General features: G+C 45.4%; 1 protein-coding gene across 2 annotated transcripts in view; it reads right to left on the bottom strand.

The window, feature by feature from the left end:
• GALNT2 (polypeptide N-acetylgalactosaminyltransferase 2) overlaps window positions 1-23,751 on the bottom strand; it is a 363,681-nt gene that overhangs the window by 219,848 nt on the left and 120,082 nt on the right. The window lies entirely within an intron of this gene.

Below are 23,751 nucleotides of genomic sequence, written 5' to 3'. Positions count from 1 at the left end.
CCCTAATGAACTCACGTGGCTTCAGCTATCTCTATGCTCATGACACACAACTAAATCTATCTGCACCTGATATTACACCTGCAGCCCAGTCATAAATCACCCCCTCTCAAAGCAGGGTCCATTGTTCCATTCTCCACTACAGTCAATAACACTAATATCTACCGAGTCGTGCAGTTATGTTGCCCTGGAGTTACATTTGGCTCTTCCCAATCTTGCTTACCCTCAAACTATTACTTGCTAACCCTCATATAAACTATTACTAATTCTTGCCGTTTCTTCCTCCATAACATAGCAGATACACCCCTCCTCTGTTCCTGGACTGCTACTGTACATCACTAATGCATGTCCTTGTTCTCTCCCTCACTGATTACTGCAACAATCTTTTTAAATGGCTTCCCTGCCTCTCTCACTAACATTTTATTCCAAATGCTGCTGCTCAAATCCTAGCCTGCTTTTCTAGCCTTGTATCTGCTTCTGACCTTTTAATCTCTCTCTGCTGGCTTCCTATTAAATCTCTGTATAAACTACAAAATGATCCTCCTTTCCTTTAAGGCTCCACACTCCTCTGCACCTCCATATATCTCAACTCCGATCTCTCATTACTCCCCAACTCGACTCATCCCATATCTATGATACTCTTTTCCACTTAATATTCCCGAGGCACCTTCCCTTTCCACAGCCCAGCTGAAAATTCACCTCTTAAAAGACGCATCTTATTAAATGATCAATGCCTACAAGATCTGTGCACACTGTTGGTGCTATATAAATACAATTATATATACAGAGCTAAAAGAAAGCAGGGACGTAGACAGAACCCCGAGTGTAGTCATAACCTAGGGCTAACTGAGGGGCAACAAGGAAGGTGTTATGGTGGATGGCCAGGAAAGAGGCTGTCTCAGGCAGGAGGGGGAATGAGCCAAAGGGGGTTTATTTGAGGTCCCTTCCACTTGGTAAAAGGAGAAGAGCATAACCCACCAGTTAGTTTGGGGGCTTATGGTTGAGTGTGTATGGGTTACTGTATTGTGAAAGCTTGGGGTGGTATGGTCTTGCTAGTTGAGGCTAGTTGCTATATCTAGTTAAGTATCTTGGAACCAGCTAAAGGACGCCAGGCACCGGGAGTATAAATGTGCAGTTCCCATTGCAGATTTAATTTTTTTTTATATAAATATCACCTTACTGTACAACATAGTATCTCATTTTCCATGCCCAGTATTTTCAATGCTTACTGTTTTTTATAAATGTATTTTATTCCTATAAAAACAAAAAAAGGGAGACTTGAGGGGGGGGGTGGGGGCGGGGCGGAGAGGTGACTCAAGGGGGAGAGGGAGGGAGAGAGAGTCGAGGGGGAGAGGAAAACATACTTTCATGGGAGGGAGTAAGAGGCTGGGGGAGGGGGAGATGAGGGAGAGAAAGAAGGATGGGAGAGAGAGAGAAAGAAGGGGGAGGGGAAGAGAGAACATACAAAAGATTTACAAATCTCTGCCGATACTGTTAAAATGGTAATAGTGTTTGTACAAATATAATACAACTAGCTGACTTGGTGTAACATATGCCAATCTAGAAGATACGAAAGGTTGTTTATTAAACATTACTCAATGATTTCACCCCTCCCTGTAATGCTTTGCTGACTCTTGTTCCCTTTTCCCCATCATCATGCCCTACTCCTCTTTGCACTCCCTGCCTTACTGTTTCTCCTCCTTTCTGTGCACACTACACTCCCTCCTACTCATCTCATCTGTCTCCTCCTCTGCTTGCTGTCCCTCCTTCAATCTCTTTGCCCTCCATCCTGCCCAATGTGCATACTGCTCTCCATTCCACTCACAGGAGAGATATCCAGCCTCACGAGGGGGGGGGGAGGTGTGTGTATACAAGCACTTATCTGTGTGCGCACGTGTGCATGTATACACACTTACAGAAGTTATGTAGTTAATTCTCTCACTAAGGCAATGATTATCAACCGTACTATATTTTCAACACCAACAACATAATGTAAGCAATTATGCAGAGGTAAAAATGTATATGAAAACAAGTATATTTAGAATGATTATATGTAACACTTCTGAGATTTTGTTCCTTATTGTAGCTAAAGTCTACAAGTTTGTAAGTGTTTAATTACGTTTTAATTTGTTCCATGGTATATAGAAACAGTCTGCTGATTCCATAGAAGATGCTTTCCAAGGATAAAACGAGATATTTCAGGCTGTACGCATTTTAGAATAGGAGCTCCTTACCTATTTGCATGAGTGCAGGTTAATGTTTTACTTTTACAGTGGTCTTCACACACTATTGCATTGCACTACAGAATATGCTGGGGCATTACAAATTATAATAATGCAGTATGATATTAATAGAATCCATGTCTGTCCTCCAGTATAAAAGTGCTACCAGGCGTAATTATTTAACATTATATAGTAACTGGCATTGAACTGAATTGCAGCTAACACAGAATCGAGCTGCGGCAAGTCATACTGAAGCTTTGTAGGTCCCAGCCAAAAAAGAGCAGTTGGTTGCATGTCAGATTGCACTTGGGATGCGCAAGGGTTAATTGTCTGAGGAACTATGAAACAATGTAAAGGGGGGTTAAGGCTGCACACCACAATATATAAACAAATACATACAGTTTACCGGTGCTGCTGGTTCAAGGAAGTACCTGCCAGGAATTTCCAAAGTACACTGAGGAAAAAGGAGAGAGATCCAGCGCTACACGGATTTCAAAATAATGAATTTATTGTGCCACACGACGTTTCGACCAACAGGTCTTTTTCACTTGAACTATGAAACAAAACACAAACCGAGATAGAATACTGCTTTTCAATTACCAAAACTAAATGAATTACAGTGTCGAGAAAAAGTTTGTGAACCCCAATGATAATTACGGAAATGCCATAGTTTTCCCATGATAACCGTCTTGAACCAAAACCAGTCTTTTCTTAAATATTCATTAAGGTTTCAGCAAAAGGGAAATGCAGTCCCCGGCGCAATACATGCAATATTATTAATAATAATATTAAGGATACTAAAAGTGCTTCTGTCCATAAGGTGTCAAATGGACAAAAGTCAAATGTAAGAAATTCAGATCCAACGTCACTGGAAAATCCTATGACCGTGAGTCATTCATAAACTGTAAAACCAAGTTCTCTGTTTACAGTATCTGCTCGAATGCCATGTGGGCTGCAATATATTGGAAGAACAGGGAGACCGCTTAAGAGATGTTTTGCGGAACACATCTACAATATTAAAAAAGGTTTGGAGACACATAGTGTCCTAATGACTTTAAAATAAAACATGGTCAAAATCCAGAAGGATTAATCTGTAAAGGTATTGACTGCCCTAAAGTCAATTGGAGAGGAGGCGACAGGTTAAATGTGATATCCAGACGCGAACGTTTCTGGATATACACACTAAAAACGCGAGCACCAGATGGTTTAAATATCGAATTCGATTTAGCATCCTTTTTGCATAATTAAATCAATTTGTACTCTGCCCCAATATATTGTATAAATTATATGTATTTTTTTATACTAAACTGTTTTTACTAAAGTGTTTTTTATACTTAACTGTTATTAATTCTTGTATATTTGATATCCTACTGAGATTTGTCAAGAGAGTTATGTTTAAACCAATGGAGGTGATAAGCCAATCCCTGTACCTCCATTTACTATGAGAGGTATTAGTGCTTTTATATTCAGCATTATAGTAACTCTTTTGGTTCCTTAAATGGTATAGATACAATTAGTATTGTTTTTATATTGTGTACTCTATTCCCTCGTTATACCAGTGAGAGGGTTAATTGACTTTTCAAAGGTGTAAATAGCAACTACGACAGGTTCCAAATCCCCTGAGTAAGTGACAATCTGCGTCATGAAACGCGTAGGGAGGAGTCTAATCGCGTTACCTGCCAGTGTGGAGATGACTCGGACTAAGCAGTATCGTCATCAGGGAAGGTGTTGAACAACCGGGGCAGCGAGGAGTGAAGGAGAGAGGAGAGATGCCGACCTAACACTGCTGAATGCCGAGTTAGTGCTTCATGCTGCGGACAGCAACTTTGTAACCACAGAAAAGTCATGACACACTAAGTGCGATTTGTCTCAGTGTATATATTTTTATTAAAGTGTCTTTGCAGTATTGCACCATTGTTTTCTCTATTTTACCTTGGGGCAAAATCATCTGGTGTATGGACTCACCTGATAAAGTGTGTTGGAGACAGCTGAAGCACCACGTGGGGTTTGTGGGTCCAGGAGAGAAGTCGCTGGTTAAAGCACAGCTTACATCCACCACATGTATCAACAGAATATCCTGTAACTAGGAATTTTTATCTGTGCAGAAAAATTGTCTACGGATTCTGGCTACTGCACAATGGTTTGTTCTCTTTTTTCCACGCAATAGGAGGACAACCATTGAAAAAGATATTTCAGGACTTCAACATTCGATGGAATCATTGGGACTTTTTTCCATTTGACACCTTATGGACATTGGTAATTTTAGTATCCTTAGTTTTTTGTGCTTTATGCACTGGTCACATTGGTTTGGATTATTTAGGTCAAGCGCTTGTTGTATGTTTTTAGTTAGCTTTTCATTCAATAAGGTTTATATTAACCAATTCCATGTATTTTGAAACAAAATGATGCACTGTTTGAACTACAGTTAAATAGTCACAGTCACATAGTAGATGAGGTTGAAAAGGATATGCGCCCATCAAGTTAAACCTATGTTAAATTTAATTAGACAAACAATGAGTAATTAGCAGTCAGGGTATATGGAAAAAGCAAGTGAAACCCTGGTTTTAGCAGCTAAATTAAAGGGGATAATTAGAATCAGGTGTTTAAATTATTAGGTAGATCTTCAGGTGTGAGTTTGGGAGGCCCCACCCTATATAAAGATCAGAAACTATGTGAGTTTAGTCTTCACCATACAGGTGTGTGAAAAAATGTCATGCTACGATCAAAAGAAATCTTGGAGGACCTCAGAAAAGCAGTTATTGATGCTCATCGGTCTAGAAACGGTTACAAAACAATTTCTAAGGATTTGGGGCTCCACCAATCCACTGTCAGACAGATAGTCTACAAATGGACATAGTTCAAGACCACAGTCACTCAACCCAGGAGCGGTCGTCCTACCAAAATCTCTCCAAGAACAAACCGGGAAATCATCCAGGAAGTAACAAATAACCCCAGAGTAACATCCAAGGATCTGCAGGCTACTCTCACCTTGGCTTGAGAATTTATGATTCAACTATCAGAAATAGACTGAACAAGATTGGTGTTCATGGAAGGATAGCCAAGAGGAAACCACTGCTCTCTAAAAAGAACATTGCTGCTCATCTGAAGTACGCGCAAGAGAACATAGATCTGATCCACAACACTTCTGGAACATTGTTCTTTGGACAGACAAGTCAAAGAAGGAAAATGTTGGACTCAATGAGAAACGTTATGTTTGACAAAAACCAAACACTGCGTTCGAACAGAAGAACCTCATTCCAACTGTCAAGCATGGTGGTGGAGTGTGATGGTTTGGGGCTGCTTTGCTACCTCAGGACCTGAACGGCTTGCCATCATAGACACAGTGAATTCTGCATTGTATCAGAAAATTCTACAGGAGAATGTCAGGCCATCGGTCCGCGAGCGGAAGCTAAAGCGAAAGTGTATCATACATCAAGACAATGATCCTAAACATAGAAGCAGATCTACAAAAGAATGGTTGCAGAAAAAGGAATTCCAAGTTTTAGTTCGGACCTAAACCCCATTGAAATGTTGTGCAAGGAAGCCCTCAAATGTCACTAAGTTGAAGCAGTTCTGTAAGGAGGAATGGGCCAAAATGCCTCAAACCGATGTGAGAGACTGACCACCAGTTACAGGAAACACTTAGATGAAGTAATTGCTGCTCACGGGGGTGCAACCAGGTACTGAATCTAAAGGTTCACATACTTTTTCACACATGGGATATTGAATTACTTGTGGATAAATCAATGTTGAAAAGTATGATGTTTTTGTGTCATTTGTTTGATCAGGTTATCTTCATCTATTATTAGGACTTGGATTAAGATCTAATAACATTTTAGGTTAGAAATATGTGACAATCCTAATTGGTTCACAAACTTTTTCTCGCTACTAACACTTCCTTATTTCTACAGGAATTTTACATCATTAAAAGATAAATTGAATAGTGCATTTGTTGAACGTTTCCACTGTGTAAGAATACGGTCGCTTTGTACCACGGGCAGTAGATTTATACAAAACTCTGACGTGCAGGAAATTCAAGATTGCACTCTGCAATGCAGTACAAGAAATGTTTCAATTAAGGATTTAGAGGCACTCACTCCTTTAATAGGTTTGAAGCAGGGAGTACCGGAGCCGATTTTAGCTCTGGGGACCCCCGGCTATGAGAGATACTTCTTTCGGAAGAGTTGCCGGTAGCAGCCCAGGCAGGGCTAGTTGAGAGGTTTCCATATCGCAGTTTTAAATGTCCCATGTCCTGTGGGTCAGTAGGAAGCAGTCACGCCATCTGTTGCGGCTTCCTATTGGCCCACGTGAAAAGGGACATTTAAGCTGAGCAGACACCGGCATCCAAGGTAAGTATTTTGGGAAGAAGGGGGTCACCGGAATCTTAAACATTCCCTCTCTTGGCTTACAATGTGTGCATCTTGGTTAAAGGAGCACTCCTGGCGACAATATAAAAGGTTGAACCAGCTGTCTTTGAGTGGGTTCACTGGCTTTGCTTCTGATCCCAGGCTGTGTTTAAAAGCTGTGTTTAAAACAGCGAGCATTGGCTTATTTGTTCAATGTAATAATGGATTTAAGGCAAAAGGTGGCACTGTGTGTTCATTTGCATGTAATTTCCCAGAATCCCTTGCTGCAGTGGAAGCACTGTATGCTAAGTGATAATGGTAAAAACAGGTGTGTGTGTCACATTACAAACTTAACATATGTTGGATACGTACGTAAAGGGAAGATGGGATATGGGACGTTTTATTGTAATGGTGAAAAATGAAACGTCAACATAATTTTAATGTTTAGTAATACAAGACATTGAATTTGTGGAAGAAAAGTCCTCCTTGGCGCTGTTCCTCAGTGTGGTGTGTTGATGGTGATAAGAAAAACAACAAAATAAAATGGTGTAAACCTTCTATAATCAATAACACCACTTGTGCGTGAATATAATAAAAAAGCACCAGAATACAGAATAGAACAGGATCTAATGCCCAGTGAAAAATTTTCACAAATATTAGTGAACTAGCGGATATTCCCGGCGTTGCCCGGGCGTGGAAGGGCAGGGACATGGAGTGGAAGGGCGGGGGGGGGCAAGGGGCGTGGAAGGGCGGGGAGGGCAAAGGGCAGGGGGGCAAAGGGCAGGGAGGGGCGGGGGGGCAAAGGGCAGGGAGGGGCGGGGGGGAAAAAAGCAGGGAAGGGCGGGGGGGCAAAGGACAGGGAGGGGCAGGGGGGGGCAAAGGGCAGGGAGGGGCGGGGGGGCCAAAGGGCAGGGGGGCCAAAGGGCAGGGAGGGGCGGGGGGGCCAAAGGGCAGGGAGGGGCAGGGGGGGCCAAAGGGCAGGGAGGGGCGGGGGGGCCAAAGGGCAGGGAGGGGCGGGGGGGCCAAAGGGCAGGGAGGGGTGGGGGGGGGCCAAAGGGCAGGGAGGGGTGGGGGGGGCCAAAGGGCAGGGAGGGGTGGGGGAGCCCAAAGGGCAGGGAGGGGCGGGGGGTCAAAGGGCAGGGAGGGGCGAGGGGGTCTAAGGGCAGGGAGGGGCGAGGGGGTCTAAGGGCAGGGAGGGGTGGGGGGCTAAGGCAGGGAGGGGCAAGAGGGCAGGGAGGGCAGGGGGGCAGGGAGGGAGGGGGGCAAAGGGCAGGGGGGGCAAGAGGGCAGGGGAGGCAAGAGGGCAGGGAGGGAGGGGGGCAAAGGGCAGGGGGGGCAAGAGGGCAGGGAGGGAGGGGGGCAAGAGGGCAGGGAGGGAGGGGGGCAAAGGGCAGGGGGGGGCAAGAGGGCAGTGAGGGGGGCAAGAGGCCAAAGGGCAGGGAGGGGCGGGGAGGCCAAAGGGCAGGGAGGGGCAGAGAGGCCAAAGGGCAGGGAGGGGCGGGGGGCCAAAGGGCAGGGAGGGGCGGGGGGCCAAAGGGCAGGGAGGGGCGGGGGGCCAAAGGGCAGGGAGGGGCGGGGGGCCAAAGGGCAGGGAGGGGCGGGGGGGCTAAGGGCAGGGAGGGGCGGGGGGGCTAAGGGCAGGGAGGGGCGGGGGGGGGGCTAAGGGCAGGGAGGGGCAAGAGGGCAGGAAGGGCAGGGGGGTAAGAGGGCAGGGAGGGAGGGGGGCAGGGAGAGAGGGGGGCAGGGAGAGAGGGAGGGGGGCAAGAGGGCAGGGGAGGCAAGAGGGCAGGGAGGGAGGGGGGCAAAGGGCAGGGGGGGGATAGAGGGCAGGGAAGGAGGGGGGCAAGTGGGCAGGGAGGGGGGCAAGAGGGCAGGGAGCAAAGGGCAGGGGAGGGAGGTCAGGGGTCAAAGGGCAGGGGGCAAAGGTCAGTGGGAGGGAGGGCAGGGGGCAAAGGTCAGTGGGAGAGAGGGCAGGGAGCAAAGGTCAGGGGGAGGGAGGGCAGGGGGCAAAGGTCAGGGGGAGGGAGGGCAGGGGGCAAAGGGCATTGGGAGAGAGGGCAGGGGGCAAAGGGCATTGGGAGAGAGGGCAGAGGGCAAAGGGCATTGGGAGGGAGGGCAGGGGGGACAAAGGGCATTGGGAGGGAGGGCAGGGGGGGCAAAGGGCATTGGGAGGGAGGGCAGGGGGGGCAAAGGGCATTGGGAGGGAGGGCAGGGGGGGCAAAGGGCATTGGGAGGGAGGGCAGGGAGGGTAGGGGGGGGCAAAGGGCAGGGTGAGTGTTGGACGCGCTAAATAACACATTCCCCTGCGTTTTCTCACCTTACACACGGCCGCGCTCCTCCTCTTCCTCCGGGTACCGGCCGCCCTCCTCCTCCTCCACCTCGGGCTCCTCCGTGGAGAGGCTGAGACGCTCCGGTGAGGAGGTGCTGTGCCTCCCGCGAGGAGAGGCGGAGACAGTCGGAGGAGCGGCCTGTGTGAGGGGAGAGCCGCGTGCTCTGTGTGTGGGGGGGGGGTGAGCTGGGGGGGGGGTGAGCTGGGGGGGGATGAGCCGGGGGGGGTGAGCGGGGGGGAGGGGTGTTGGGTGAGTGAGCGCCGGGTGAGGGAGTGGCCTATGGGTGGTGAGAGCCGTGGGGAGGTGAGAGTCCCCCGCTGTGTCCCTGGTGCTCCGCTCCCCCGCTGACTGTAGCAGCGCTGGGGGGTGGGGGGGAGGAAAAAGCACGGGAAAGCGGGAGACCCGGGGAGAGGAGGAGGTGCGCGCGGGTCCCGGTGAGTGTGTTTGAGTGTGTGTCGTCACTCCGCCTCAGGCCAATGAGAGGTGTGCGGGGGCGGGCGGGCCAAGGGAACAATCTCATTGGCCTGGCCCAAGGTCCAATCTGATTGCCGCTAGGGACACAGGGAGACACATACAGACAGACAGGCAACGACACATAGGACACTTTGAGAAATATATAGTAGATATAGGGGAATTAAAGTGCAACCTTGTGTAGCGCTTTTGCCCCCACTCTATGGGAAATGTGGCGGCTACTGAGTGTGTGGTGCTTTACCTGTGGCTCACAGGAGGCCTGAACCTCCGCTGCTGAGAGCCCGGGGTGTACCTGATCCATCAGGTGGCAGCGCCTCCACCTGTGAGGGATCCTGACAGTGCCGGATAACCCCTTCACAGGACCCAGTGCAATAAGATCACACACTTATTTAATAACAGTTTACTAAACACAGGTACAACTAGATATAGACATTTTATACAAGAAACGAACAGCGTAACTTTAAACAATTATCTAGACCAATTGAAAATTATATTACATATAGACATTAACCCACATACAATATAGGCCGCGCACGGCCGTTGCTCCACCGCGCCCTCCAACCGTAGTGTCCACCCCTGATAGGAAAAACAACAAAATATTCCCATCACCATTCAACACACCACACTGAGGACCAGCGCCAAGAAGGGCTTTTCTTCAACACTGCTACAAGAAGGAGTTTTGGACAATCCGTGAGTCAACCAGGCTGCAAGACTTCGAACACGTAAAGGTGTAATTTTTCAATTGTATTGGGACATTATTTGTTTATGTACATCATCCTGTGGATATAGCGCAGGGTTGTGTATACTCCATCACAAGACTTTGAATGTGTTTGCCAAGTCTTGGCTCAACACAATTAAAATTCTTGATGCAAACTCAAACATCTTATGTTTTGCCGAACAGTGTGTGCTTGTGGTAAGAAAAAGATCAAGCGCATTAACTTTATATTAAGAAAGCATTTTATTGTTATACATTTGCCATCTCTGAAATGCAATTCCTCCTAGGATCAAAGTGAACTAATTCCAGTGATATGTTTAAGAGGTCTCATCTAGGTAATTGATACATATGTGTTACTCAAATCTGACAACTAAAAGTATGTTTAATGATTTATTAAAGTTACATTTGAGAGTGGTTGGATTTCTTCTGGTTGCTCCCCTTTGTGTGATGTCACTAGCTGGCTGTACAGGAACTTGCTGAACACACAGACTCCCCTCCCAATATCGTTATTGGCTCACTGATAAGGACAGGGTGGTGGGGGATAAAGGTAAAGAAATCACTTAACTGACAAACACTTCCCCATTCAGAGGCCCCCAAGAAATTAAACTGGCTGACTTTGAAGGATTATAGGTGCAATCCCACAGTCTGGAGACTGAAAACTGAAAGACCTCATTAACGGCACCCAATATTTACAACAAATTACCATCCATGCATTCCAATCAAGCCTTACTAACTACCAATATGATACAAGCAGAGAGTAGTATTTTAATATAAAAAAGGAGAATCACATACGACGCCCTTGTTATATTCAAATATTACTCTATGGAGGTTGCACTCTCTCTGCTTGTATTTCACTTTCAAGCCTTGCAAAGGATTTGGGTCTCTGTGCATTTTAGCGACAGAATATATAGTTAGGTCCGGAAATAATTTGACACTGACACAATTTTCAGAATTTTGGCTCTGTACGCCACCACAATGGATTTGAAATGAAACAACTGAGATGCAATAGAAGTGCAGACTTTCACCTTTAATTCAAGGGGTTGAACAAAAATATTGGATGAAACGTTTAGGAATTGCAACCATTTTCATACACAGTCCCCTTATTTCAGGGGCTCAAATGTAATTGGACAAATTACACAATCATAAATAAAATGTTAATTTTTAATAATTTGTCGAGAATCCTTTGCAGGCAATGACTGCTTGAAGTCTGAAACGCATGGACATCACCAAACGCTGGGTTTCTTCCTCTGTGATGCTTTGCCAGGCCTTTACTGCAGCTGTCTTCAGTTGTTGTTTGTTCGTGGGTTTATCTGCCTTAAGTTTTGTCTTCAGCAAGTGAAATGCATGCTTGATCGGGATGAGATCAGGTGATTGACTCGGCCATTGCAGAATATTCCACTTCTTTGCCTTAAAAAACTCCTGGGTTGCTTTCGCAGTATGTTTTGGGTCATTGTCCATCTGTAAAGTGAAGTGCCGTCCAATCAACTTCACTGAATTTGGCTGAATCTGAGCAGACAATATATCCCTATACACTTCAGAATTCATCCGGCTGCTTCTGTCTTCTGTCACATCAATAAACACTAGTGACCCAGTGCCATTATAAGCCATGCATGCCCATGCCATCACAATGCCTCCACCGTGTTTTACAGATGATGTGGTATGCTTTCGGATCGTGAGCCGTTCCAAGCCTTCTCCATAATTTTTTCTTCCCATCATTCTGGTACAGGTTGATCTTCGTTTCGTCTGTCAAAAGAATGTTGTTCCAGAACGGGGCTGGCTTTTTTAGATATTGTTTGGCAAAGTCTAATCTGGCCTTTCTATTCTTGAGGCTTATGAATGGTTTGCACCTTGTGGTGAACCCTCTGTATTTGCTCTCGTGAAGTCTTCTCTTTATGGTAGACACGGATAATGATATGCCTACCTCCTGGAGAGTGTTCTTCACTTGGCTGGATGTTGTGAAGGGGTTTTTCTTTACCAAGGAAAGGATCCTACGATCATCCACCACTGTCGTCTTCCGTGGATGTCCAAGCCTTTTTGTGTTGCAGAGTTCAACAGTGCGTTCTTTTTTTCTCAGAATGTACCAAACTGTTATTTGGCCACTCCTAATGTTCCTGCTATCTCTCTGATGGATTTTCTTTTTTTTTTGCAGCCTAAGGATGTCCTGTTTCACTTGCATTGAGAGCTCCTTTGACCGCATGTTGTGGGTTCACAGCAACAGCTTCCAAATGTGAATGCCACACCTGGAATCAACTCCAGACCTTTTACCTGCTTAATTGATGATAAAATAACGAAGGAATAGCCCACAGCTTTTGAGTCAATTGTCCAATTTGGATGTGAATACCCTCAAATCAAAGCTGATAGACTGCACTTTAAGCCCATATTCATTATTAAACTGTAACTTGAATTTATTTTGGTACACAGCCGAAATAACAAAACTTGCATCAGTGTCCAATTATTTCCGGACCTAACTGTATTTATCATCTGTACATTTTTTGCCTATTTTTTGATGTTTAAAGATCTGTTTCATAGACTGGGAGCAGCCATCTTTTTTTTGTACCCATTGACTTCAAACTAGTATAGAAATCCATTTTTGGGGTGGGGTAAGGCTTATGTGTTGCAACCTAGTCAGTTTTAATTAAAAAGTTTAAATATAACAAGGAAGATAAAATAGCATAATATTCTCATTCAAAAAAAATAATAATCTACTGTCATTTTAATGAGTGCAAGGACATACTCGATTTAGAAATATAAAAGTCAAACATCCCACATCACTATTTTCTTGTGATGCTAATTGAATTGATACTTTACACTGTTTTTTTTTACCTTTAACCTGGGCATAAATTCCTTTCTACCCCCGAGACAAAGAGGTAATAGAAACCTGAAGCAAAGCAGGAAAAACCTTTGATGTAATCGGATAACTAAATTACAGAAGGACAAGAAATAAAGGAAATATTGTGATGTAAAATAAACAGCCTAAGCCAATTATCTGGGCTGTAGTTGTGAAAAGACTAAATGACAAAAACAAACAATTAGGAGCCTAATCGCAGTATTAAAAGGCGAAGCTTCTGCATATCACAGATAAAGTGATGTGAAAACACTGTGGGCTGTTTCATAAGATACCTTTCCTGCTACACGACACCTTACCCATTCAAGTGAATAGGGCATAAAGGGACATATTGACTAAACCGCACTGGAAGACGTCTTATGGGCAGCCCATGCCATCATATTTTTGTGTTTGCCTTCCTCTGGATCAAAATATGGTAACTCCAAGGATAAGTATCTGTCTAAGTTTAACATAGGATGGACGTATGTCTTATCAACCTACTATGTAATGTCCATGTCAACATTACATTTGAAAGCCTGAGATATAGATATATATATATATATATATATATATTTTTTTTTTCTTCACTATATTGGGGAAAAACATATTTTCAGCTCAGGCAATAAGCACTCCCCTTTCTCAGATAAAAAATACCAATATGGTATGTAATCATCGTGTTGGCGAATTGAAAAAAGGCATGATTCTTTTTCTTGCTTTTCCTTTGGATAGAAAATATTGTATACTGGATGTTAAAATGCTGTAATACATATTACTTGTATGAAGAGATGAGGTTTATTCTTTTAACAAATTTAGCACATAGCTACAATTTTATGAAAACAAGTCAACCAAAATGAATTGTATTCTTCCAGCATCTTTGCTGCATGGTTTTGCATTGATATTGTGACGGTTAAGGGGTAACCAGGCCATCAATACATGTATTATGACAGACTAGTTACCTCTGAACCATATTTGTGGGTTTAGAGTGGCAGCTCTTGGACCCATTGGTTGTACATGAAATGTATGTGATTGTGCAACAATAAAAGCATTTGTGTGTGTTTTACCTTTCCAGGAGTGCTAACCAGTGGAGATTCACAGGTTATGAGTTTCAAGGGGGGTTTTGTGGTAAAAGTGTTGTTCCATTGTGTCAAGTTAGACGGTGCCCAGAGCAGCTGGACAAAGTTAACAAAAACACAGATACCCAGCAAGCTCTCAGAAACCCCTCAAAATTACCACTATATATATATATATATATATATATATATATATATATATATATATATATATATATATATATAAAACAGTGGTCGACAAATAACCAACAAATCTACTCGCCCAACAAAAAAATCTACTCGCCACCTAGTGCCAAACGTGTGATGCCTGGGCCAAAAGGAGCTCGCCACGATGTTAAATCCACTCGCCCGGGGCGTGCAAATGTATAGGTTTGTCGAACACTGTGTATATGTGTGTATGTATATATATATATATATATATATATATATATATATATATTAAGGAGTGCTACTGGGCTCCTCCCACCCAGGGTTTAAAGCTCGCCCCACCCTACTGTCCATGTAAGCAGGTTTTCTTTTCATGCAGCTGGTTGCGACAGTTTGACAGGTTCAATGCCAGGACCATCCTTCCTCTAAGTAAAATAAAGTAAAGTAAGGGGTAAATAAGGATTTTAACTAGTTAGTGTTAGGACCTGCGATATTATGGTCATGCCTTGAAAGTGGCTCGCAGGCTTATACGCTTTGGCCAAAGGATTAACTAAATGACCCTTTTTTTCAAGAGATATATAGGTATTTCACTGCGTATTTTTGTCACATTGGATGTTGCTCTGGGCTTTTGTTTCTTGTTTTATACAATTAGCCACGCCCAGTAGAACTCCTTATGACACACACACACACACACACACACACACACACACACACACACACACACACACACACACACACACACACACACACACACACACACACACACACACACACACACACACACACACACACACACGTTGTGGTAATTTGGGGGGGGTTCTGAGAGCTTGCTGGGTACCTGTGTGTTTGTTGACCGACAACTATATTTTTACCAACTTAATTAAAATAAGAAATAAAATACAGACATACTGTATAATGTATTTTGTCTCAGATATACTAAACATTGCTAGCCTTTGCATTCCTTACAGCCCATCCACTTAAATGGGCCCTTAAAGGTGCAGTTCCCCCTACTTTGTTTATTTTCATTTTGACTGCCCCAGCCCTCTCCTGTTTTACCCCTACGGGAATGAGAAGCAGAGGGACCCTGGAGCTGAGACGCATTCATCTCCGCTACGCGGACCACTGTTTCCAGAGGTACTTTTCACTGAAGGTCGCACCGGTGGCATCCCCTCCAGGGGGGCAGGAGGGATGGATGTTTAAATCTCCTGCGTGTCACGGAACAATAAGAAGGTGGGCACAGTTAACAGGTCCTACACAACACACCGTCACATTCAACTGAAAGGACCATTAGGTGGTTTCTGGCACCAGAAGGTGCCTTTTGGCACAACACCACTTAGTTAATATGTGCTCTTGGGCGTAGCTATAGCCCGGGCTAAGCACGGGAGCCCGTGCTCTCGGGGAGGGGGGGGGGGGCCCGCTCAGGGTCGCCGACAGAGAGGAGAGCCAAGACATTTGGCCCAGTAGTCTAGCTGATGGCCCCATTTCAGGACCCCCTTCTTCCTCCGGGCTCCTTAACAGCAACTTGCTGGATCGGGAGCTGTGAGGGGGGGGGTTTGCAGAGAGCAGGCAGCCGAGGCGGGCGTGGAATTGAGGCAGAAAGCTGCAGAGCTCTGCCCGCCTCTGCTCTCAGTGACATCAGCGGGAGGAGTTACCATGTGCTGCTGTGGGAAGATATGTGTGTGTATTTGTATGTCACTTGGTTGTTTGTGTGTGTTTGTGTGCCAATTTCCTGTGTGTGTTTCAGTCTGTCAATGTGCTTCAGTGTGTCAGTATACTGTGTGTGTTTGTGTGTACATTTTTCAGTTACAGTTTGCTCTGTCAGTGCGCTGTGAGCACCTCAGTGCAAGCAATTGAGGTAACATGACAATCTTTTTATTGTTGCATTTTTAAAATAGTTTGACATTCTTTACACAATTGTCTATAGTTAACTGTATTAAAAGAAGTTACTGTGCAGTATACTGTACTGTACACCAGTGTTTTTCAACCACTTGTGTGTGTGTTGGGGGGGAGAGGGGGGAGGTATTGTAGTGTGCGTTTAGGTGGTAAGTCTAAGGCTGCGGTCCCAGTCATGTCTGTGACACGCGCGCCCGGCGGGGGGACGGCGCATGCACAGCGCTAACCGCGATCTGAGGGGAGAGAGGGAGCTTGCGACGGGAGGGGGCGTGGTCGGGGATTTGCGGGGGCGTGCCCATTACATCACGCGGCTGGTTCGCCCTCATTGGGTGAACCGCCGGTGGGGGCGTGGCCTCCGTCGCAAGTTTTAAACTCAATTTCATTGAGTTTAAAAAAAACTTGTAGCACGGCGCGGCTGCACCTTCAGCGTGAAGGTGCGTACTGGGCCGTCCCCCATTGAGGGGCGGTGCTTACACGCACAGCGCACGCCGCACCGTTCGCTGTGGCAGTGACTGGGACCGCAGCCTAATATGTGTGTGGCCAAGGGGTGGAGTGGATTGAGGGAGCTGAATTGATTGTGGATGGGGGGGGGGGGTAGAGAGTGTAAGAGGAAAAGGGAACTAGTGAGGGAGAGGGTGTAAGAGGGGGGAGAGAAACACGAGGAGAGGGGTGAATAGAACAGAGTGAGGAAGTGTAAAATACAGGGGGGGCTCGCAGGGCCGCCAACATGCGGGGGGGGGGGGAAGGGAGAGGGGGCAATGGAAACTCCTGAATCTACGGTATATGTTCACATATAATGGGGCCCTTGAGACAGTGAAGGGGTAACCAGGCCATCAATAAAGGTATTATGCCCAGCTGGTTACCTCTGAACCATATTTGTGGGTTTAGATTGTCAGCTCTTGGACCCATTGCTTGTACATGAAATTTATGTGATTGTGCACCAATAAAGAATTTCACTGGCTATGAGTTTCAAGGGGGGTTTTGTGGTAAAAGTGTTGTCACATAGTGTCTAGTTAGACGGGGCCCAGAGTTGCTGGCCAACCCCAAAAATGTATCCGGGAATCAAGTCAGATCCCATGGGGACATATAGGCACACCCCAAAAATGTATCCGGGAATCAAGTCAGATCCCATGGGGACATATAGGCACAGACCTCTGGTCAAAATCCTCCCTTGAAAACAGTTACGCGACTCACCGCCAAGTTCCCTGCTTCAGCACAGACCAGAAAGATAAAAGGGGCATAGGGATGTGAAGTGTCCCTGACACAGTCAAGTGGTCCCTAGGTTAGGGGGGGTACTCATTTAACGTCCAGGTCACCCAGAAGCTGTATAGGGTGTGACTCACCACTAAGTTCCCTGCTTCAGCACAACCCAGAAACGTAAAAGGGGCATAGGGGAGTGAGGTGTCACGGAACCAGTCAAGGGGCTCCTAGTAGAAGGGGGGTTAATGTCCAGATCACCCTGAACCCAGTATAGGGGTTCATGGGGTGCTCCAGTTATATATAAGACTGTGAGGTTTTATTAAAGTCTAAAGTCAGGTTTTGTAGAGTGTTAGGAATATGGCTAGTGGGACTAAAAAGTACAAGTTCTCATTCTATCCCTCATCACCAAAAAGATTTAGACATTTTAGCAGCATAAAAGTGTAAGGTATATTTTATTACACAAAGTGTGTTAAGTACATGTATGCTTTGTGCACAGAAACATGAGGCACAGGGATGGAAAGTGTTCCTGTAGCTGCGGGGATCCCTAGGTAACATAGGGGTACCTCAGTTTGTGCCAAGGTGTCACAGAACCGGTATTGGGTTGTGGGTTATGGAAGTCCCTTGTAAAGTATACTAAAACCTGACCTGTTTATGGGCGTCCCCAAGGTTTATCTACTATATATTTCTGAAAGCACTGTATGTCTGCATGGCCTGTGTCCCTCAGGCCAATGAGATTGCTCCCTCGGCCCGCCCGCCCGCCCCCGCACACCTCTCATTGGCCTGAGGCGGAGTGACGGGCCACACACACACACACACACACACACACACACACACACACACACACACACACACACACACACACACACACACACACACCACCCCCACCCCCACCCCCAATCGCCGCCGCTACAGTCAGCGGGGGAGTGGAGCGAGCGCCCGGGACACAGCGGGGGACTCTCACCTCACCACGGCTCTCACCACCCATAGGCCACTCCCTCACCCGGCGCTCTCCCTCACCCCCCACCCGCTCACACCCCCCCGCCCCCCCACACACAGACCGCATGCCTCATTGGTCACACTCAGCAACGCTGCCCGCTCCTCGGTGCCGCCGCCGCCGCCTCACCTCTCCTCACATCCCCCCACCCACAGCAAACCCCAGCCTGTGCACCATGGGGCCAGCGGCACACGCCCCTCGGCGCCACAGCCTCACCTCAAACGCCCCCCCTCCTCCACCTCACCTCTCGACACACCGAATCCCGCCGAGTAACCGACGCCGACACACTGACCGACGCATCTCACACGTTGCCAGGTACCGCATCATCCCCCCTCTCCTCCTCCACCCCCCCCCCCCCCCCCCCGCGGCCGGGCCGGGAAGACGTAACCGACGCCACCGCCTCACACAAATTGACAGGTACCTCATTAAACCCCCCCACCCCCCGCGGCCGGGAAGACGGGTAGCGCCAGCAGCTGTCACCACAACCACCATCCCCACCCGCGGCGGCGCCAGCAGGTATCGACCCCCCCGGCCGGACCAGCGGCCAGGCCGGGAAGCCGGGAGCGCGAGCAGGTATCAACAACCACCCCCACCCCCCTTCGCGACAGGGCAGAGGAAAAAGCAGGGGGGGGGGGAGAAGGGACACACACACCACAACATATGAAGCTGTAAAGGAGGGGGAAACGGAGCTGGAAAGGGGTCGGGGGACCGGACCTGTAAAGGGGGGGGGCTGGATTGATGGGAACGGGGGACAAACAGAGAGGGGGGAGACAGGGGAAGAGAGAGGGGGTAGACAGGAGAAGAGAGAGAGAGGGGGGGGAAGAGAGAGAGAGAGGGGGGGAAGAGAGAGAGGGGGGAAGAGAGAGAGGGGGGGAGACAGGGGAAGAGAGAGGGGGGGAGACAGGGAAAGAGAGAGAGAGGAGAGCAGGAACATTACATCCCGAGCAACGCCGGGTCTCTCAGCTAGTACTTTATTAAAGTAAGGTTCAGAGGGTGTTATACTGTTTGTATAAAAATCCCTGCACAGGAGACATGATGTCAATACCTAGCCTTCTGGCTTGAAAGGAAATCCAGGATGTGGAGGTGGGAGAACCATTTGGTGAGCAGGAAAGGCCAGGTGTCAGTTCTAGAGAACAGAGGGCAGCCCATTGGGGCCCTGATTGTGACACCAGACTTAGCGGAGCTGGCAAGAGGTTAGCTGGGGGGAAGTTGCTGCTTGTGGGAATATTTCCCATTGGTTGATTCATATTTCCAGCCCACACGGTTTTTTTCAAGATGGCTCAACACGCCCCCTGCCTCTGACATCATCATCCAGGTGAGCCCTGCTCTGATTGGCTACTGAGAAATTTCTCACGCTTTTGATTGGGCAGTAGGTTTCTGTGAATGAAATTGAGAGGTTTTAAAAAACCCTTGCGCAGCTCAGATTTTCAGTTTCTACGTTTCTCTAACGTTTTTTAAGCAGTGAGCAAGTGTGTTTTCTCATGTTTATTGTAATCCACTGTGTGTACGTCTGTTTCAATGGAATAAATGACCATTTGTTTTACTGCTTTGTTTTGCTCAGTGATATGATCCTGGTATTAAGGTGTAATTGCCTGGTCTCCCGTGACAGCCTTGAAAAAAATTTTTGCCCGGGGGCCCGCACATGTCTAGCTATGCCACTGTATGTGCTATTGTGTCTACAAATCAAAATTGATTTTATTTGTCATGGGAGGATCTGAATTTTTTAACTCACAAGCTACTGTATTCAATATTAAATACCATAAACATACCACTGTTCTCCTTGTTAGCCATAGAAAGTGCACTCTTCAGTATTAAAGACTGTGCATATGATGCCCACAGTCTACATTGTGAACGACCAGAGGCTTATGCCAAGAAGAGTCTCATGATCAAGATTGTAAACTTTTGTAAGTCTCAGTAGGCATTTTACAATTATATCCAAACACAAAAGTGGCCTTAACAAACATCGGCTAAAATGTTAGCCGAAGAAAGGCATATAACACTTATTCATATTCAAACATGAGCCTGCTAAACCTTATCCATCTTCTTACCACTTTAAAAAAAATTACCTTTTTACTCTTACGCTTTTATCCCTATAACATACTTATTATGCCAGACCTTCCAGAAATTTTAAATTGCCGAGAAATATTGATGTAACGAACAGGAAACACATATAGCCAGCAGCCCACATCATTAAACTGAAGCAATCACTACAGAATTCTTAACTCACAATGTTGGATTAGGCGTAACACCTGCAAGTATAAGTGACTTCACTTTATTGCAAGTCCAATATGTCGTCTTATGGGGACATACTTTATTCTGTATTTGATGGTAGGGAGATTTGACACTGCCTTTATCACCTCACTATCGACAGAACATTTTTGTAATATACAATAGCTTGTCTGATTTGATTATGTCCTCTAAAAGTATCTCCCTTTCCTAGTGATACAATCAATACCTAATAGCCGTAGAGTGTGAGTGATAAAGTTGCTGTCCTTGTTCATAATATGGAAGCAAACGCATTGACAACTTTAATGAGGTTTACTTTAAAAGAAAATTACGCGGATAAGCTTAGAAATAGTTTTTGCTTTTTGGCTTAGTGTACATTATAGGCGGTGTTTATGCTAGAATTTGTTCTACAACATACAGAAGACATTGTAAAAATTCGAGTCATTTAGATTAGCCACTATGTTCTAAAAGTTCTACTTCTATCATGGGTAGAGATTCACTAGAGTGCTAAGCTACAGCACACCTTAACGACAATTAAAAATTGAATGTCAGTGAAGGTGTGCTACGATTAGCACCCTCTAACGAATCGGGCGGTAGTAAGACCACAATAGGAGAAATCTTGATTCCATTGTGGTTCACCAAATCAAGAAAAAAAAGTCACTAGTCCACCACATGCACAGAAGAACAGCGTTAGAACAGCTGTCAATCCCTGCTCTGCTTCCTGAAGTCACTCCCCACAATGCCTTGAGTAGTGCTATGCAAGGCATTGCGGGCCACTACTTGCACATCACCCCTCCTTTTTCCCATTCCAGGAAAAAGGGTTTTACAAGACCTGCTTATGGTTAACTGTGGGTGACCTTGGGCAAAGTCACTTGATCCATCTGTGCATTGAACAGACTGCAAGTAAGCTCTACCATGCAAGGATTCTTTGTGTCAGTATGTTGTACAATACTTAGTACAGTATATCTCATCATTTAGTGTATGCAGCACACACACTGCAATCCTGGCTGCTGAGACAGTCAACAAGGTGCCATTAATACATCACTCAATTATTGTCCATACTAGGTGTATTTTACACATGTTAACATTTTAAACGTCAAACATATTTTAGACATATAATTGCATTATTTATTAGCATATTATTGTTCAGGTCTAGAAAGATTCTGTTATTTCAGACATTACTAAAGTATTTGGGAATAAAACAGAAAAATATGGACCCCAGATTAGAAGAATAAAAGGGGTATTAGGATTAGATCTGCCATGGGACATGGACCCGTGCTTCTCTTTAAACCAACAGAGAGCTTGGAGAGGAATATGGATTATTTAACAACACAAATTCTCTCAGCAGCTAAGGTACTGATCACAAACTATTGGAAAAAGAACAATCCCCCTCCCACTACAGCAGTAAAGCACAAATTGAACCATATAATGACCATGGAGAGACTTACTAGCCTAGTGTATGACAGGTACAACAGATTTCTAACAATTTGGGACCCCTGGGAGACTTATGAATGGTAAAACCCAACCTGACCACTACCCACACAGACTGAAAAGACACTAACATGGATCTATTTATGTATACGAATGACTGTATGCTCTCTGCTTGGCGTCCAAGTGGATGCAACCCCCTACTCCCCCCCCCCATCCTTTTGTGTTATGCACCCCCCTCCCTATTTTTATGTTTTGCCAAAATAATAAAATACTGGTACAAGTTGGAAAAGAAAAAAAAAGATGGACCCTGAGTTTTTCATTTCAGCAAATGTGATAAATACATTCAGAATTAAGCTGTGAATCAGATCAGCAGTATATTTTAATTCTTTGCTTAGTTCTACTACTCCCTAATCCAAATACTGCTGGTGCACAATGCGAAGGTTAAGACCTTTGCAAATTAAACACAAAAATGCAGCAAGGGATAAAGCAGGTGCATTGAGAGTTTATCACATCCTGGATTAGCATCTGACAAGAAGAGCTTAAGTAATCTTTAATATTTATATAGCAATGGTGCATGAAATGGAAGTATCTACAGTCTGTGCAAATGAAATGGAATTAAAATTAACCCCCAAAAATCCATTATATGGTTTGTTAAGGCTTAGCTGTAGTGGTTCAATAGATTTATAAATAGCAGTAGTTTCAAAATACTAATCTTACAGTAAACGTGGCTCAGATTTAAAAACGACACAAGACATTTAGAGGGGGACCAGTGAAGTGTTAAATAGGCCAAGATGCCCATTCCATTCATTACTCTCGTTGCTTCTGCTATACTCCATTTTCCACAGTAAAATAAAAAGTCCAGTGCCCAGAATGCAAAACTAAATTATGGAGATAGAGGGCCTCATGCAGAGAACAGCGCTAATAGCAATCTCGCCATTTTCCGGCGAAAATCGCGCTAAAAACAGCCGAAAATGGCGAGATTTGAAAAAAGCGCCATTTTTTTTTTTTCCTTGAAATTCGCCGCGCGGCTGGAGAGTTTCTAATCTCTCCAGTTTTTTTTTCTGCCGTATGCAGAGAGCCGCGATCGCCATCTAGTGGCTGTTCGCGCCAAAAAAATGGCGCGATTTTCAACATTTTTCCTCTCCACCAAGCAGCTGGCGCTCCGCGGCCGGTGGAGGGAAAAAAAAAAAACGCGTTTTTTTCCCCACTAGTTTCAACAGCGCTTATAGCGCTGGTTGAAACTCTCCATATGCAGAAAGGATTGTAAATGCAGTTTTCTGCCCTTTCTGCATATGGAGAAAAAAATTCTCCAAAAAAGCTAAAATTTTCCCCCCTCTCCAATTCTAAAATTCGCTGCTCTCTGCATGAGGCCCAGAGTCTAAAAGGCTAATAAGCTTCAAGTACTATTTGGACAAGCAAATCACAGTAAACAAGCAGATTGTCCAGATATACGAACAAGTAAAATTAAATTAAAAACCAAGTAATGTGCAGGAGGGGGATAAAACTGCCTCCAAACTATTCCCGATGCATTTTATGCATCTTTTCATTAGACATGTATTGAACCTATATCCCTCACGAGATGATTATTGGATTATTTTTGACTAACGTGATGTTTGATCATAGTACTGCTTGTTTATGGAGTTATATCTATTTTATGCAATTTCTGTTTTTGGCTACTTACATGAAGAACATTGGGAGATGCGATTAACTCCTCGGAGGAAGGGACACTGCACTGTTGGTCGCAAAAATCTGCAGGGTGTGTTTGAGACTAGTGAATCCTCTGCTTTGTTTAATGTTATTTTTAATGAAGTTGTTACCGTCAGTGTTTCTGCCTTCAAAAAAATCTCGTTAAGTATACGGATATTTAAAGCACAAATGGAAATAC

This window comes from Ascaphus truei, chromosome 4 (assembly GCF_040206685.1).
Source record: "Ascaphus truei isolate aAscTru1 chromosome 4, aAscTru1.hap1, whole genome shotgun sequence".
Taxonomy (NCBI): domain Eukaryota; kingdom Metazoa; phylum Chordata; class Amphibia; order Anura; family Ascaphidae; genus Ascaphus; species Ascaphus truei.
The sequence above is the reverse complement of the archived record's forward strand: the minus strand, read 5'-3'. Positions and strand labels throughout refer to the sequence as shown.